Source organism: Takifugu flavidus, chromosome 4 (genome assembly GCF_003711565.1).
Source record: "Takifugu flavidus isolate HTHZ2018 chromosome 4, ASM371156v2, whole genome shotgun sequence".
NCBI lineage: Eukaryota > Metazoa > Chordata > Actinopteri > Tetraodontiformes > Tetraodontidae > Takifugu > Takifugu flavidus.
This window is the reverse complement of record NC_079523.1, coordinates 10917880-10934692: the sequence shown is the minus strand read 5'-3', so window position 1 is coordinate 10934692 and position 16813 is coordinate 10917880.

The window sequence follows — 16813 nt, the reverse complement described above, 5'->3', positions numbered from 1 at the left end:
CCCACCTCATCTCTAAATGGAATAATTAAGTAATAAAATCAGATAATTTTTTTAATCGTCCATCAGATTTAATCAAATTTCATACATGACATATGCCAGAATGTAACACTGAATCCAGGATTGAGGTTGTGATGTTGCCTTTTTTTTTACTGGCCAGAAGCTTCATGGGAGCGTTACACGGAAATGAACCATTAAAACTGAGGATTCATTTATTTTTCTTCCTCTCTGAATTTGCCACGTTGGGGTGAAGAAGTCAGGCAGACGTGTTTGGAAATCATCTGGACGGATGGGGCGACGGGCTCTGCACGTTAGCTTTCATACAAGGAAACGTTGCTCCAATTAGCGTGGCTTCATCTTATCAGAAGCATCTTGGGGGGGGTGAAGGCTTCTGATTTGTCCAGTGAGTGTTCCTGTAACCCGATCGCTGCAGTTCAGCATTCTTTGACTGTTCTTCTATTTCCTGGTGTATTTTTCCACCTTTGGTCTTGTTTTGGCCTCACGGGCCTCCGTAACGTAGACGCACAAGCCACTGCCGCTGCTACTGCCGCTGCTGCTGCCGCTGCTGCAGCCGCTGCTGCCGCTGCCGCTGCTGCGCCGCTGCTGCTGCTGCCGCTGCTGCTGCCGCTGCTGCCGCTGCTGCTGCTGCCGCTGCTGCCGCTGCTGCCGCTGCTGCTACTGCCGCTGCTGCTGCTGCTGCTGCGCTGCTGCTGCTGCGCTGCTGCTGCTGCTGCTACCGCTGCTGCTGCCGCTGCTACTGCCGCTGCTACTGCCGCTGCTACTGCCGCTGCTGCTGCCGCTGCTACTGCCACTGCTACTGCCACTGCCGCTGCCGCTGCCACTGCCACTGCCGCTGCCGCTGCTGCTGCTGCTACCATTGCTGCTGCCGCTGCTACTGCCTCTGCTGCTACTGCTGATCCTGTAGCGCTGCTGCTGCTGCCGCTGCTGCTACTGCTGCTACTGCCGCTGCTGCTGCCGCTGCTACTGCCGCCGCCGCTGCTGCTGCTCCTGTAGCTGCTACTGGCTGCTGCTGCTGCCGCTGCTGCTGCGCTGCTGCTGCTGCCGCTGCTGCTGCTACTGCCGCTGCTGCTGCGCTGCTACTGCTGCTGCTGTGCTACTGCCACTGCTGCTACCATTGCTGCTGCCGCTGCTGCCGCTGCTGCTACCATTGCTGCTGCCGCTGTTAACATTGCTGCTGCCGCTGCTACTGCCGCTGCACTGCCGCTGCCGCTGCTACTGCGCTGCTGCTACCATTGCTGCTGGCGCTGCTGCTGCGCTGCTGCTACCATTGCTGCTGCCGCTACTAACATTGCTGCTGTCACTGCTACTGCCGCTGCCACTGCTACTGCCGCTGCCACTGCCGCTGCCGCTGCTACTGCCGCTGCTGCTACCATTGCTGCTGCCGCTGCTGCTTGCCGCTGTACTGCCGCTGCCACTGCTACTGCCACTGCCACTGCTACTGCTACTGCTACTGCCGCTGCCGCTGCTGCTGCTGCTGCTGCTGCCACTGCTGCTACCATTGCTGCTGCCGCTGCCGTGCTGCTGCTGCTGCTGCTGCTCCTGTAGCTGCTGCTGCTAACGCGCTGCTGCTGCCGCTGCTGCTGCTGCTGCTACTGCCGCTGCTGCTGCCACTGCTGCCGCTGCTGCTGCCACCACTGGCGCTGGCTCAAGCCTCGGGTCTGGTGCACTGGGCAGATGTCTGATGGAACATCAGAAGCTGAATAAATAAGATGGATATAAATAAAAAGCATTCTCAGTATGTTTGAAATGTGGGTATGTATGTTTGCACAGCAGTGACTTAACTTAAGAGTTAATGGAGACGTGCCCAGCACAGCCACACTGGTCCCAGTCTGTTCCATACTGGTCCCTCTCTCTATTAATCCACATAATCCCAGCGTGTATCTCACGCAGTAGGAGGTTGACCCTCAATGAACTCAGAGGTCGATGTCCAGATCACCTCACATGAAGAGGGTGGGCAATTTTAGTTCTGTTTTTTTCCCTCGATTTTAGTTCTGTTTTTTTTTTTTTGCCCTTATTAACTTAATGTTTTTAACTAGCATAGAAATATAGAGTGGAGATTTTTGCTGAATTATACAATGGAAATGTAGGCTGTTACAGCAGCGTTGGGAGTGACAGGGAAAGGATATCTGGGAGTTTCTGTGGAGATACGATCAACACCACGCACCAGCACAGACATCCTGCTCCTGCAGATGAAAAACAGCGTCGTCCATCATGATTAACACCTTGTTTTTTTTCCCCTCCGTCCTCCCGTCGCTTCGTTTCTTTTGCTCTGGTTGTCATAAATTCTCGCCCGCCATGCTGTTTTCAGCCTTCTCGCTGTTCCTGTTGCAGCGAAAATATGTACATATATACATATAGTTTCATACATATAAATATGTATGAAACTAGTTGGTCTTTTTGCATTCTCTTTAATCAGAGCATAGCAGTGGTGGTGCTCAGTTCACCCCAGCTGCCTGTGAAAATGCTGCGTGCTACGAATGAAGCCAACGCAGCTGACTGTCCACACACAAGCCAGCCCAAAATGGATCGCACCCACAGGAGGAACGACATTTTAGGTTCAGGTTTCAGCACTTTGATCCGTTTGAACCTCAAGGCTTTAAACACCTTCCGGTGTGTCATTTTGAGCCCACAGCAGATGGTTACGGGGTGAGTGCAAAGTGTAATATTGAAGCTTAATGACAAAACTCCCACCTGGAGAGACGAGCTTTGAGCAGCTTTTATTAAGCCTGCTGCAGAGATAAGGCAGCCATTACCTCAGCTCAATCATGTCACGACCACTGCAACAATAACAGCGGCTGCCCCCCCACGTCAGCGGCAGCGCCCATTTCTCATGCGTGTTCTGGGTGTGATGCGGGCTGCGACGTGTGGGTCAGATGCTGTTTTAAATAAGCAATAAATGAAAACTCCTCAGCCTCCCTCACTTCAAAGAGCATGCGGGGAGAGAAACCCGGTGGAGGGAGATGAGATCAGCACAGGCAGAATAGAGGGCCGATTCAGGCTTTCAGATCTTCGAGATTAGCAGCTTAATTAGAGACAAATATGCAGACTTATTCATGTGACCTTAGCAGTGACAGCCTGAACTAACCGGTCATAGAGTAATTACACCCAAACCTCAATATCTCCACTGATGAGGAAGATTTGGAAATGATTGCTGCCTTGGATTTTACAGCATCTCATTAAAAAAAAAAAATCTTTTGGAAAAGAAAATGTTTGTGCGGTCCAGTTTTTGACAATGTTGCGGCTGATTCGTCTCTCAGCGTAAAGCCTCTTGTAAGTTTAAATGAGGCGTATGAAAGAGGCACACTGAGACGTGATCTGCGTCCGGTATCACGCCGGGAACGGGAAGCAAATCCACCCCGAGCCTCGTGCAAATCTAAGCAAATGCACCAGGATGCATCTCCGCCTGCTATTACTCTTGTTTTCTACATTTAGATCTGCTTTTACTGCTGGACTTGCATCGTGCTGCCCCCCCAAAATGCTTTGCTCGGCAAGAAAACAGCAGTAGTTTTAAGAAGGCGGACACAGGCGAAGGAGGCCGGCCGTGGCGAGGGCTGCGGGGGCAAACGGTGGCGGCGGGGGCAGAAACACAAGAGGCAAGTCTCAGCAACAAGTGGAGCCGAATCCATAGCGTCCAGTTTTCGCAGAAGTCTTGTATCTGCTGTATTAAAAGTAACTAATTGTTTCTGATTCGTCGACACGGTGAGGATTAGAGAAGCGGCGCACAACACTTTTGTGCAAAAACATTTTAAATTAGATGAATAAATTTGGGGGCTTAATTATTTTTGCCGCTTTGAGCTATAATTCTCCTGTGAGGGTGGAGACAAGAGCAGAGGGGAGGATATGTGAGCCCTAGAAGACAAATGCAGATGTATTTGTTCAAAATCTCCCAGTTCTTGGCTCCTTGTGGCTCCTCTTCTATGGTCCCCAACAGGCATCGCTTGATTTCTTTCACCGTCATTAGATTGCCTCCAAACAAAACAAACTCAATTAACCTTATTTCTTTGCCTTAGTTCATTATTTCTGGCAGAAGCAGCACACACACATGCACACACACATACACATACACTCACTTTTGCAGTGATATTGCAGCCTTTTACTGAACAGCCACAACAACAGTTGGAATCAGCGCGTGGAGTCATTAGAAACCGCAGCCCGTCGCTCTCTCTGTTGTCGGTCCCACACATGGCGGCTTGTTTCTTCTTTTTTTGTTTTTTTTTTCAGCCAAGTGTAATTCAATCAATTCACACCGCATCCCTCCTCCTCCCCTCTTTTCCTGCTGAACTCGCCAGGTCATGTTCTGTGGCTCATGTGTTTGATTGAGGCCTCTCCGGCCTGTCTGGGAGCGAGTGGAGGTGGGCTCCACGGGGAGAGGCGGCCCCGTCGCATCGAGACTGAACTTCCCCGGCTGGGAAACAATTACATCAACCCCCCCCTCCACTCCCCCACCATCAGCACCGCCGTTTCTACTCCGCCTGTCCAACACCGTTCTCTTTTTCTCCCTTTCCCCAACACTCTGTCTCTTCCAACCCAGTCCTGGGGCACTACAGAACCCTTTATTTATTTATGTATCAGGAGACGGAAATGGACTCCCACCCAGGGAAGAGGGGTGACGGGGAGGTGAAGCATACGTGCACGTGCGCATGCATGCAGACATGTAGAGGATGGACAGAGTGAGTTCCAGCATTTACAGGGTCCGGTTTGATGATCTTATGAATGCAATCCTGTCGTTTCCTATCATGTCTGTGCAAGAGGAGATTATATGTACATGATAAGCAGCACAGCAAGTAGACAGGAAATAACCCACAAGAATTTAATCATTGACAATATATTTGTTTCTTAAATTAATGACATTGATCGTGTGTGTGTGTGTGTGTGTGTGTGTGTGTGTGTGTGTGTGTGTAGGCGTGAGTCATTGTTCATGTTTTGGGAACCAAAACAGGGAGAAATCAACTAAAGCAGAAATGTCAAAAATAACAACCACACACACACACACACACACGCACACACACACACACACACACACACACACACACACACACACACACACACACAGAAATTAAGCTCACACGCCATTAGATGAAAAGTTCTGATTACATCGTGCACTCCCAGCTCCTTCCTGTACGCCACCTTCGTCTGACCTCCAAAGAGCCCCTTTCAAAGGAGTCAAGGTCTTTTGCGCGGCCACTCTGGGCTCACGGTGGAGCGAACGAGAGGTGATTTGAGGTTCAGAGAGTCGGCGTTCTGCTCACCCCACAGCGTTATCACCTCCATCACTGCAGCACGCTGTTGTAATTTCAGACGGCGATCTGTCCCCGGCTCTAACCTTTCGGAAGGCCTTTCAAACCTTCCCCTCCAGCCTGTTTTCTCTCCTCAGCTCTTTGAATGTGGATTCTTAGGAGCGCCTTTGTTGCCGGGCTTGTACACACGCGTGACTTATTGTTGCAAAGATTACAAACAGCATCTGACAAAGCGAACAATGGCTCCGACTTTGCAATAAAGCAATTGCTTTCTCCAACGCTCCGCTTGTCATTTCTCCACGCTGATGAGTGCTCCTCTGACTATAAAATGTCAGCGCTGGGCGGCATTTGAGATATTTTGAATACATTACAATCTGCTGCTTTCCAAAGAAAACATGCTTTGCCCAATGTTTGTTCAGGCAGCATGGAAAATGTATGAGATATGTAAATTGTGGTTTAGGTAAGAGTCGCATTGATGCCACATTCGACCGTGAAAATAGTCTCCAGTGTCCACAAATATCCTGCCTAAAAACTACCGTCTCGGGTTAAAGGGAATTCAGATTTTGTTCTCTTTCGTACCTTTGAGTTATTATTGTAGAGTTTATGTTTCTGCAGGTAAAGGATGGACTCCAACAGGAAATGGTGAGAGTTTTCCCATGATCCTCTTGGTTTGAGCGTATTCCATGATTAGATTCCACCCATGATGAGAAATAGCTGATAGTGATAGTTTTGAAATAGGTTAATATAGGCAGAACATGAATGTGGTGTTTGTGTGTCCATGCATAGGCTACATTGTGAGGACCACAACATGCACTAAAACAGCAATGTGGAGATTTTGGCTGATTTAAAGGGTTGTTTGAGGGTTCATTCTTAGGTTTAAGGTTGAGCTTAGAGTTGGGTTCAGGTTTAGGTAAAGGTTGGGCCTTTAATAATGTTTGGGTTTGGGGAATGTTTGGCAGAAGGGGTCCTCGCAAAGATAGAATGCCATTGTGTGTGTGCACATTTCCATATGGTTTGCATGGCTCTGCGGCTGCTGATCTTTTACAGAACCAGGATTTTTTATCACTCCTACGGCCATTATCAGCTCTCTGGGTTCACATCAGGTTTGATCTCCGTGCTCTGATTGGGAGGCCATAATGCCTGAATGAATAGCCCATCAACTCCAGAGTCCAGCGTAAATGCAGTGATATTGTACATATTTATGGCAGGTTCTCACAGTTTTGCTCTCTGTGGTTTAAAAACTTGCCTTTTGATTTATTTGCATTTAAAGGTCTTGAAAACACACAATTTCCATGCAGAGGTCTTTGATATTGCTACTCTACAGAAGGGAAACGAACCGTGTGACCAATCGTGGAATAATTCCCTTTGCTTTGAACTCATCTGTTCTCTCCAGCTCAGTAACCAGCTCAGTCCTTTAGTTTAATGGTGAATATCAAACCCATCCAGATCTCAATTATCATCCTTAATGAGAGAATGACTCTGGAGGAATCCCCTTTCCATCGCAACCTTCAAAGGTCCTTAAAGAACATCTAAGGGCCTTTATCAGACAAAGTTTCTCCTTCATTTGAATAATTCTACTAAATCGTCCAGAAGGGAGATATGAGACCTAGGCCCTGAAGTCCTGGACGTGAAAAGAGATATCGCAGGAGGACAGAGATGTAGTAGCTTACAAGTAGTACGGAATTTTCCGATACTTGCGCAAACGTCTACGCACATTAGCTCACACACTCGCTCAGAGCTAACAGCGGGATTTGGAGAAGCGAGGAAGAGAAAACATCGATAACGCGCACATTTGCAGGGCCTGTATCTTATTACGCAGGAGTGTGATAGCCATCGGAGTCAGAATAATATTTAGCACATGCTGCTGCTAATGAAGCGGTATTGTCCTCAGACTGGGTAATGAGAACCAGAGCGAGCACTCTTCCTTTCATCATCCTCACAGGCCTCATATTCCCTGAACGCTTGCTGTTAGCTATTGACAATAAAGAAACTGACAGGAGGTTGAAAGCAAATTCAAATAAAACAAAGTGTTTTCTGGAGGCTGAAGCCATGTCAAGTTTGTTTACATATATGTTTAGAATAAATAGAAACTGCAGTAAGCAGTTAATTGTAGCCTTTGGTAAATGAGTAAAATCAACATTAATTCAAGTTAGCAACAGTCAACGGAAACAAATGCCTGGACCAGACTGGATGACATGCTTGACAAGTTTGTCATTGAATCATCTTCCACTTAAAGTTTAGAAATGGGGACATTTTGGAATTTATAGTTCATTGTTTTAAAATATGTTGTGAGGTGGATGTCTTAAATGAGACTTTTTTTCATAAAGCTGACTCAAGTTGATACAGCTGAAAGTAAACACACACACACACACACACACACACACACACACACACCGATTGTTACATTTATTAAAGGGCAAATGCAAATCATTGGCAAGTTTAACCAAAGGAGAAAGCTGTCCTGAACTGATCTAATTTGGTTAAGTCTGGCACATCAGCACAACACAAGACAACAAAACGCAATACAACACAACACACGCTCTTTACTCTGCCCTGTGCAGTGAAAAATCGGTGCCACACAAAAACACCTGCACAAAAGAAGAAGTGATTGTTTCAACTTTCACCCGTGCCCCCCGCCTTTTCTCCCTCTCCATCCCTCGCTCTTGTCAAGAAGATTTACATGATCTCTTTTTCTGGTTCTTTCATGCAGAGACTGCCTGTCTGCCCCCTGACACACACACACACACACACACACACACACACACACACACACACACACACACACACACACACAGAGTAGACAAACACAGCTGACAGGAGGTGGACTCGCTGCCATGACACAGTCGCGTGCTGTCCAACAAATCCTTTTCAGTATGCCAGCCAGCAGGCTCTGTGTGTGTGTGTGCTCACGCGCACGCGTGCGTGCATGTGTCTGTGTGCGTGCGTGTGTGTGTGTGTGTCTTTAAAACTCTGTAACCCACCCACTAATACTTTTTGTCGTTCTTCTTGTCTAAGACCTGTTCTTCTCTGGATTGATTGTTGCTTTAAAAAGAAAGCACATGATGGATTGACTCAGAAGACAGCTCACTGTATTTGATTGTCACAACCAAATGTGTTTGGAACCATCTCGTTGGAGCCGAGTCGTCAATCCTGCCCGATCAGTTTGTCAATCTTCATTAATCAAGCCATCCATCTGGTGCAGCAGGCTGTCTAGAAATCCATTTCCTCTATTTTATTTGACTTAGACGTCAATCTAAATGTTCACATAAACTTACCGGTGGTGCAAAAATAATTACACATTTTTCATCAGGCTAATCACTGGGCAGCTGTGGACTGATAATGATTAATCAAAATATTAAAATGCAACTTTTCTCTAGACCATCTTAAAGGAATGGAAAGATAGGAGATGTTGGTTTTTCATGTCGCTTAGATTAGCTTACCCAACAGTCTGCATTTGACATGCAAATTCAAACTGTTGGTGGTCCGCAGTCATGTTATTACTTGCTTGAATCCCATAGTCTAAATATTTAAAAAGTAAACGCTCCCACTGCCTGGCCATATTTCACATCTGTGCATCCTTTTCAGAAATGATGTCTGAGCTAGTGAAATTGTGTGGTCAGTGGTGGATGGACGTTCTCTGCTGTGTGGCATTTTAACATCTCTGCAGCTGCCTCCTGCAACATGGCACAGTACACACATACACACACACACATACAAACACGCACACACACACTGCAGCCCTCCAGCTCTCTTCAGTCCAGGGGGCAGTAAAGTGGTTATCTCTCTTTTTCAGATCCTAATCTGACAGCAGCTCCTGCCTGTTGCCAGGTTACCCCCCGGGGGCGTCAATCTCCATTTAAATCCTTGCTGCTTCCCCACCCACACATCAACACTGACACTGTAGAGTCACCATCATCTCCCGCCTCCTCCGTTCCTCCTCTTCTTCTCATCCTTAAGCCTGGAGGGTCCACTTTCTCTTTACTCACCCCTTGAGTCCACCCAGTCCCCCGTGACTGCGGCGATGGCATCAGAGGGCGGCAGGTGACACATGGATGATTTGGAATCAGTCATTTGTTTTTTTTAGTGGGATTTTTTTTTTCCTATCAATTTAAGCATCTTTGATGGTTCCGTCTTCCCAAGGCCAATCCCAGCATCCTTTGGTAGGAATTCACAAAGCCCATTCTGATATCTGGGAAACGGGAAGAGCGGGTTTGTCCGAAAGGCCGACAGGGGGTGTTAAAAGTGTAGGAAGATGTGGGCTGAGTCTGAGCAGCCTTCTCTGTTCAGGCTGATGAGGGGAAATGATGGAGAGATGAGACGATAGGGAGTCTCATGTCTGAGAGAATGTTCTTCTCCTGCGTCTCTGTCCTCCTCTGGTTTTTGAATGGACCTCCATTGTGTGTGCTGCAAAGGACGCCTTGGATGTTGACCCCCTAACCCAGAGGGTCACAAGTGGAGCAGGGTGGATGAGAGAGCGCGCATAATTGTAGCGCAAACACATGTACACGCTCACATTGAGGCCCAGCCATTGTACCAGTTTGACCTTGGAAAGGCCATACAGTAGTTCATCTGTCGACTCCTCCAGTGCTTCAGTCTATTATCCATTGTTGACTGATTCAATCCTACATTTTGAATTCTTTTTCACGGAAGCAAGAAGTGTAAATCTATTTATATATCTTCATTCAAGGTGAATGAGTCGAGAACCAACTCTTAGTGATGATGGTGAAATGGTCAAACGTAGTTTATTACAAGACAATCAAACACATCCTGCACACAGCTCCATCCCAAAATGTCCTAAACATACAGTCATGATGGCTTTTATTCTGTAAAACAATAAGCAAATGCCTGTTAATGAACCTTCATAAATCAGAATTAGTTGGACCATATGTGTGATGAGGGGAATAAACGGGGCGAGATTTGACATTGGGGCACCCGTTGCTGCCAGCGCCTGCGTTGGAGCCACTGTTCTGTTTGCACGACTGCAGTCCAGCTGGATCTCCTGGTCAGTGTGTCAGTAAGTCTGTCATGTGTGGGTGCGTCTGACTCCTGAGTGCTTCTGAGTCCTGCGGGCTGATGGCCGGCAGGCACGGCCCAGCCACCGGTGCTTCACCTGGCTGATTGATGTGGTCCTGTTTGAAGTCCTCCCGGGGAGAAAGAGCTCTATTCATGCGCTGCTTCACCGTCCACGCTCCCTGTCCCACCTCTCGCTGATATCCTGCCGCTCTGTTAACAGGTGAAATACAAAACCGGTCAGAGTGAAACCAAAGGAGGCCGACATATGATAGATGATCCCAGGTCAGAGCCGCAGCCGCGTTAGCATGAGCTTCCTGTCTGTGAGTGATAAACTCTACTTGAGGCTAGTTTGTTACTTCAGCCAATGCAACAGTCAATTAGTCCCTGGCATAGGTGAATGGAAGGATCTCTGCAAGCAGATTCACATCTTTGTGCAAGGTCTATGTGCACACGAGGGGGTATGGTGCATCCAGGTGTGCTTGCAGGTATGAGTTTTTGAAAGTAAATTTGATTTTAAATTTGTATCATCACACTGACAGAGACACGATCCATGGGTGCAAATGTGGTGCTCAGAACACCTTATTATTCTCCATCTGTGTGTGTGTGTGTGTGTGTGCACCTGGTCAGGCATGCATTTTCCATGTATCATGCACATGTGAGAATAGGTCCCTTGCAGCGTCTATCAGAGAGATCTGTTGTTGACAGCAGAGCCCGGGTCAGTTCCTGGCCCTCTCACCATGCTTTGTCTGTGGGATCCCTGGAATGTCATGGAATGTGGGCTTGGACAGGTGAAGAGGTTCTCCTCAAAGACAGATATCCCTGGCACAACCCCCCTCCCACCATTTTCTCCATCGGGCAGCCTTCAGACAGTCCTGCAGGCCCCTGCGCTTTTTCCTTGAACTGTTCCTGAAGAATGAATGTCAGGAAGCTGCTCTGCTGGTTTCTCTTTACGGAGGAGAGAAGGAGTTCTGGGGAAACTGAGCAAACTGGGGAGGGGGGGTAGATTTAGCATGAGACCACAAACTCTGGACATTTCCTTTTATTTTCTCCCTCCTAGCAATTTTCTTCCTGCGCCTGATGGATTGGATTCAGACAGTATTGTCACCAAACATACAGAGTATTCCCATTCTTCTGCAGATAGACTGTCAGGGCGCCTCTCGCTCCCGGTGTAGCTCCATTCACTCCAGCTCTGCGAGGAGCTCGACATGTCTCAGGGTTAAACTCTGGAAATAACCTGCTGGGTAAAACCAGGAGGAAAAAAAAATACTGTCAGCTTCCCTCATCCCCCCACCGCCTTCTTTCCTTCATTCAGATTGTTATCGGCCGTTAGATTATTGCTTCCTGTAGAGACCTGGAGCTGCATCGGCTCCCAGTTTTATGTTCCTTCTGTTCTTGAATAAAGCGTTTCGCAGGACCATTTGCGATGTTTTCTTTGTGCAAAAATGTAGAAATATTTTCATTTAAATTCACAGTCGATCATTATTCTGTTAATGATGCTACATTATTCCAGCAATTTTGAAGATGAAAAAAAATTCATGCCTGCTACTTTACACGTGCTACTTTAATACAAATGTCCCTGATGCACCAGTCTCCAGCCCCTGAGCCCCACTTCTAGTGTAACAGGAGCCATTCATGCCCCTTGACATCCACTTCAGCACACGCCCTCCTGGAAGAATTCTGTGGCCTCTGATTAGATTTCACTCCTCAAATTGAATCTGTGTCTGAAACAAACACCCATTGATGCACATCAGCAGGCGCACAAACACACCTAAACTGGATATTCAACCCTGCTTAGTTGACTGTTTACATGGGGACTCTTGTTCTCACTAAAAGCTGCTAATAGGAGCAAATTACTGCCAACAACTTGGAAATATCAAGTGCCTGACTGCTTTGGCTGTAATGCAGTTAAGTGCTGACCAATCCGATTACGGCCCTTGCGAGGGACTCGCCGGAGCCTGAGGAGGGACGGACGGGCCAGAGTGTGTGTCAGCCTCGGGGGACGGGGGGGGGGGGGTACCTGGCTCCTCGGCCACTAACTGTCACTGTTCGGCTGTAATTGCATTTGGAGTGGACCACGGGGCAGAGTTGCCCCAGTCACACAGACTCTGAACAGGAGATGTGATGTGATCAGTCTGTAAACATGAAACAGCTGCTTGGTCGGGCCAGGAGTCTCGCTTTGTTGGTCGCTGGTCTCAGAACTTTAGAAAGAAAGAAACAACAGATTCTCCTGAGCTCAAAAACACCAAGATGAGAGAAAGTTTTTATTGAAGGACACTTAAGCGTCAGCAGTTCCAGCCACTGAGGACTGTGGCGTGTTTGTTTTTGTTCTGCCTTTATGAGACACATTAGGCTGGTTGTGACCTCAGGGGTCAGGGAGAACACGGCTCTCAGTCGGCTGGGTCAACTTTGTTTGACGTCTGGAAATGTTGGGGCCGTAACTCGGACCAGGCCTCTTAATCACAGCTAATGCAAGCTCGATGCAACTGTATTTCTCTCTGTATCTCCGCTCCATTTAATGTCCATTACGTCGGCCTTGCTTCCTCATTCCACATCTCTGTCCCAGACTCCCCCCCGCCTGTCTCCCTGTTATGCTCTGTTCCGCTGGCTCCATAACTGGGAACCCTCCAACCCTGCTCCCCTCAGGCATCCCAAACCTCATTTACACAGATATGTTTAGCCAGCACAGGAAGCAACCCGTGCCCTTAACAAAATTATGGTCCGGCCAGCGAATGAGCCGCGGGGCTCGTCTGCAGGGACCAATCATGGAGGGCCTCAGCTCTACCACTTCCTCCTCTGAAAACAGCAAAGGAGACTGCTGCTTCCAGAACCCCCCCACCTTCCAAACTTTGGATCGGACCAACAGCTCAGCTCTCAAAAAGCAGCCTGATGTTCTCCATCACAGCATTTATACGTGCACGATGTTAATGATAAGGACGGTAATGATGGTGCTGTGGAAGCACTGAGTGCTGCATTAACAGACTCAGGGTGCGTGGCCACACTCTGATCTCTATCTCTGTGGCGCCTCAGTAATTTGGCTCTGAAGTTTTGTCGTATTGCATCGCCTCTGCTTCCTCCCCATACGTCTTTGGTCTGTGTGGCTGGACAGAAAATTCTTGCTGTAGCAGGAGCAGAGTTCATTCATGTCTAAAATATCTAACATATGCATTAGTGTCTCCCAGCAGGCTCTGGCAACCTTTATTTGTGATTTTTTTTCTCATGCTTTTTCAAGACCACGGGGCCGTGATTCTGCTGTGTCTCCCTTTGATTCCTGTTTAATATTCCTGTGTTGTCCGCGGTAACGGAAGGACTAAGTTTCCACTGACACGCGCCCCTCATCCCGCTCCCCTCTCATTAAATCACAGTGAGAATGAATCAAGAAACTCTGGAGGGGTAGCCATGTGAGATATCTCTCTCCCTCGCTCCAATCACCACTCCCCCCATGCCCTCTGCTCAGGTAATTAACTTCTCCCTCCCATCTCCTTCCCCTTCCAGCCCACCCTCTTTCTGCTCCTTATCTGTGCTCCTTTCAGATTCTTAAAACTATCAGTCTCCTTCCACACCCCTCCTTCATTCATCTGAGTAAATGTAGGCCCTAGTTAGAAACTAATCCACACCTGCCATCAACCGATTGGACCCCCGTCTACCCCTGCTCACGTTACCTGAATCACTTCCTGTCAATTTTTTGTAAAAAGTGTCTTTACAACTTGGCACCATCAGTTTAAATGGAGATTCAGAGCCTGAGATTGGATTAATTAGACATGTTATCCTGATGAGTGAGACTTGATTGCTATTCACTATATCCTGATTAGAGTGTGCACACACACGCCAAATCTTTGACTTTTGCTACTGCTAGGGATTAAAACCAGATTGTAATTGGGTTCTACTCCTCTTAATTCATTTGTATTGATGGCTTGTTACGCCTCTGTCACACAGCAGAGAGCAGAAGGGTCACAGCTCTGTGAATAAGGATGGACTATCATTTGACAAAGACGGGACATGAATGAGAGGACAAGGAAAAAATGAAGGGAGCTTTGATCGAGAGGCTTTTATAGCCACTAATACTGATCTGATTTAAAATGTCTGCAAGTTGTACTATGCTCACATTGGGAGAACAGAGTATTTCCCCACAGGTGTAATCCCTTGCATTAAATCACAATAGACTGGTTATAAAGAGGGAGCCCTCTTTGGAAGGGGGGGTGCACGTTGTGACTTTCCTCTTTGTCTCTTGTCATTCTCGCTTTTCTCTTTTTATGTCTGCGTAATCGCTGCGACTCTTAGTGTGCGGTAACGCTCGTTGAGTTCGGGGTCAAGTGTTAAGTGTTGTGTGTGCCGCCAGGATTTGTTCCAGATCATGTGCAGTTAACTGAGACGAGGTCAAGCACTTAGTTAAATATGAGACACGCTCGTTAAATGCAACAATAAAATCAAGATAAACTGGACCATCAAAAGAAAAACAACGCTGACATCTCCAACAAACATATCGGCCTTGAAAATGTTTCTGTTTAGTTATTGAAGAGATGATTAATAGATGTCTGCAATTGCAAAACATGCGAAAACAAGAAATATATTCATCAAGTCCTGTTTAAAAATAGTCAAGTTCATGCTTGACGCAAGGAGGCCACCAGTTTATACTATTTAAGGGATTCTCTTTAAACACTGTAACCAGGTAAAGAGCTGCTTTTCACGCTCTTCTCATACTCTGACTGAGCATTGGCCTCTGACTCAGGGATTTCTGCCGCCGCCATGGAAGCTGGAGGGTTTAATTTGGAGCTGGAACTGTGCAGGTCTCAGTGGGGGAGCAGGATGGATGAAGCAAGAGGAGCCAGATAAAAGCAGAGAGGGAGAGTGGAGAAAGAGAGCGAGTGCAATAGGAGAAAGGAGAACAGGAGATTACTCAGCCTGCTTATCTCAAAGTGAAAGAAGGTTACAGTGATGAGATGTGGTGGTGGTGGGGGGGGGGGGCTGTTAGTGTTTTGGGCTGCTGGTCAATGCACGGGAGAAAATCGCAGCGCTTCCTTATAAGACCTGGATCTCTGCTGAGCCCTGACCTCCCTGCGTAATGGCACGGCAAAGAAATGAAAAATGACCTCTCCCCAAATGCTACACTCAGGTTTGAAGTTTAAAGTGAAAACAGCCAGAAACATCAGGCACAAAACAAAGCTAAAGACACACAACCTACAGGCAACACTCCACCATACTGACACACTTATGGACACATTTCCCAAAGTGGACCCAAGCAGGACTCCCAAACATGAAGCTGACAACCAGAAGACCTACGAGAAAATGGCACAAAATCAGAAAATAACGACGCCCAACAACATAAAAACAATGGATTAATGGTCGTGAATATAAATATTTATAAGAAATAGCAGCGGAACAACAAAGCTTCGATGCAGCGTAGAAACAAGAGGAACAATTTAGCCACTGGATCACACATTATTTACAAATCCCTGACAGACGCGTGACATTTTCTCAGCTTTGATTGAAGGCGGGAAGGGAAGTAATAAATAAACACGTCAATCCGCCGCACGGTGAAAACAGTTGCCATTTTAATTCGCTCATGCACAGAGCGAGCGTTACACCAGAAAGAGTTTAATTACACAGATGAGGGCGAACCCCGTCATATGTTTTGAATGGGGACCCGTGGGACTGTCACAGGGAGTTAACTGGATTAGGATGGACAGATAGAGATGGAACCCCTGCTAAAATAATAGCATTAGGACCTTCGGAGGGAGCGCGAGAGATCCGCCGTCAGTCCGAAGCCGTCCAAGCATGATTGACTGGTGATAAAGACGTACAAATGAAGGAGCCCTTTTCCCTTTATGTGATAACCAAACATTTTACCGTACGGCCTTCAATGGAAAGAGCGCTCCTGCCTCAATTGGCATTGGGTATTTGGCTGGTTTCATCGTAAATCAATCAGATGGAATCTCACTGTAAACCGGCTTTCCATTGACCATCCTTCTTTTGAGCAGCACAATGAGGAGCGACGGACTGGATTGTGTTCCGTGAGGACGCTGCGTTGTATCTTTGTTCCCAGAATAATTGGCGACTGCAGCAGTTTCCGATTAGTCAGCCTCGCCTGCCCCCATGTAAAAATACCAGACACAAGAAAAGATAGTGAGCAGAATGTAACGGTAATAGTGATTTTTGTGAGCCGCAATCTTCTGCCATCTCCATTAAGTGGCAGAGAGCACAGAGCCGGCCTGATAACCTTGCAGTCTGGGAGGCTACGCCGCCTGCTTAAAGAAGACATCATTGGATTAAGCATACCCTCACACAACCTTAAACATCTGATCTCAAACTGATATGTGCATATTAATTGCTAATGTAATTAGAGCCGTGCAGCAAAGGTTATTAGAAACAGTCCCAGGAACATTCAAGGACCTACAGAAACTTCAGGCACACCTGAATAAAGTCCCTCTAATACAGGCTTATATTTGAAACCATCATCAAGTCTGTTTTAACCTGTATATATTTAATCCTAATTTGTTTGCATTTGTAATGTCTTTGTCCCTCTCCACCTCTCCTTCTTCGTTACCGGC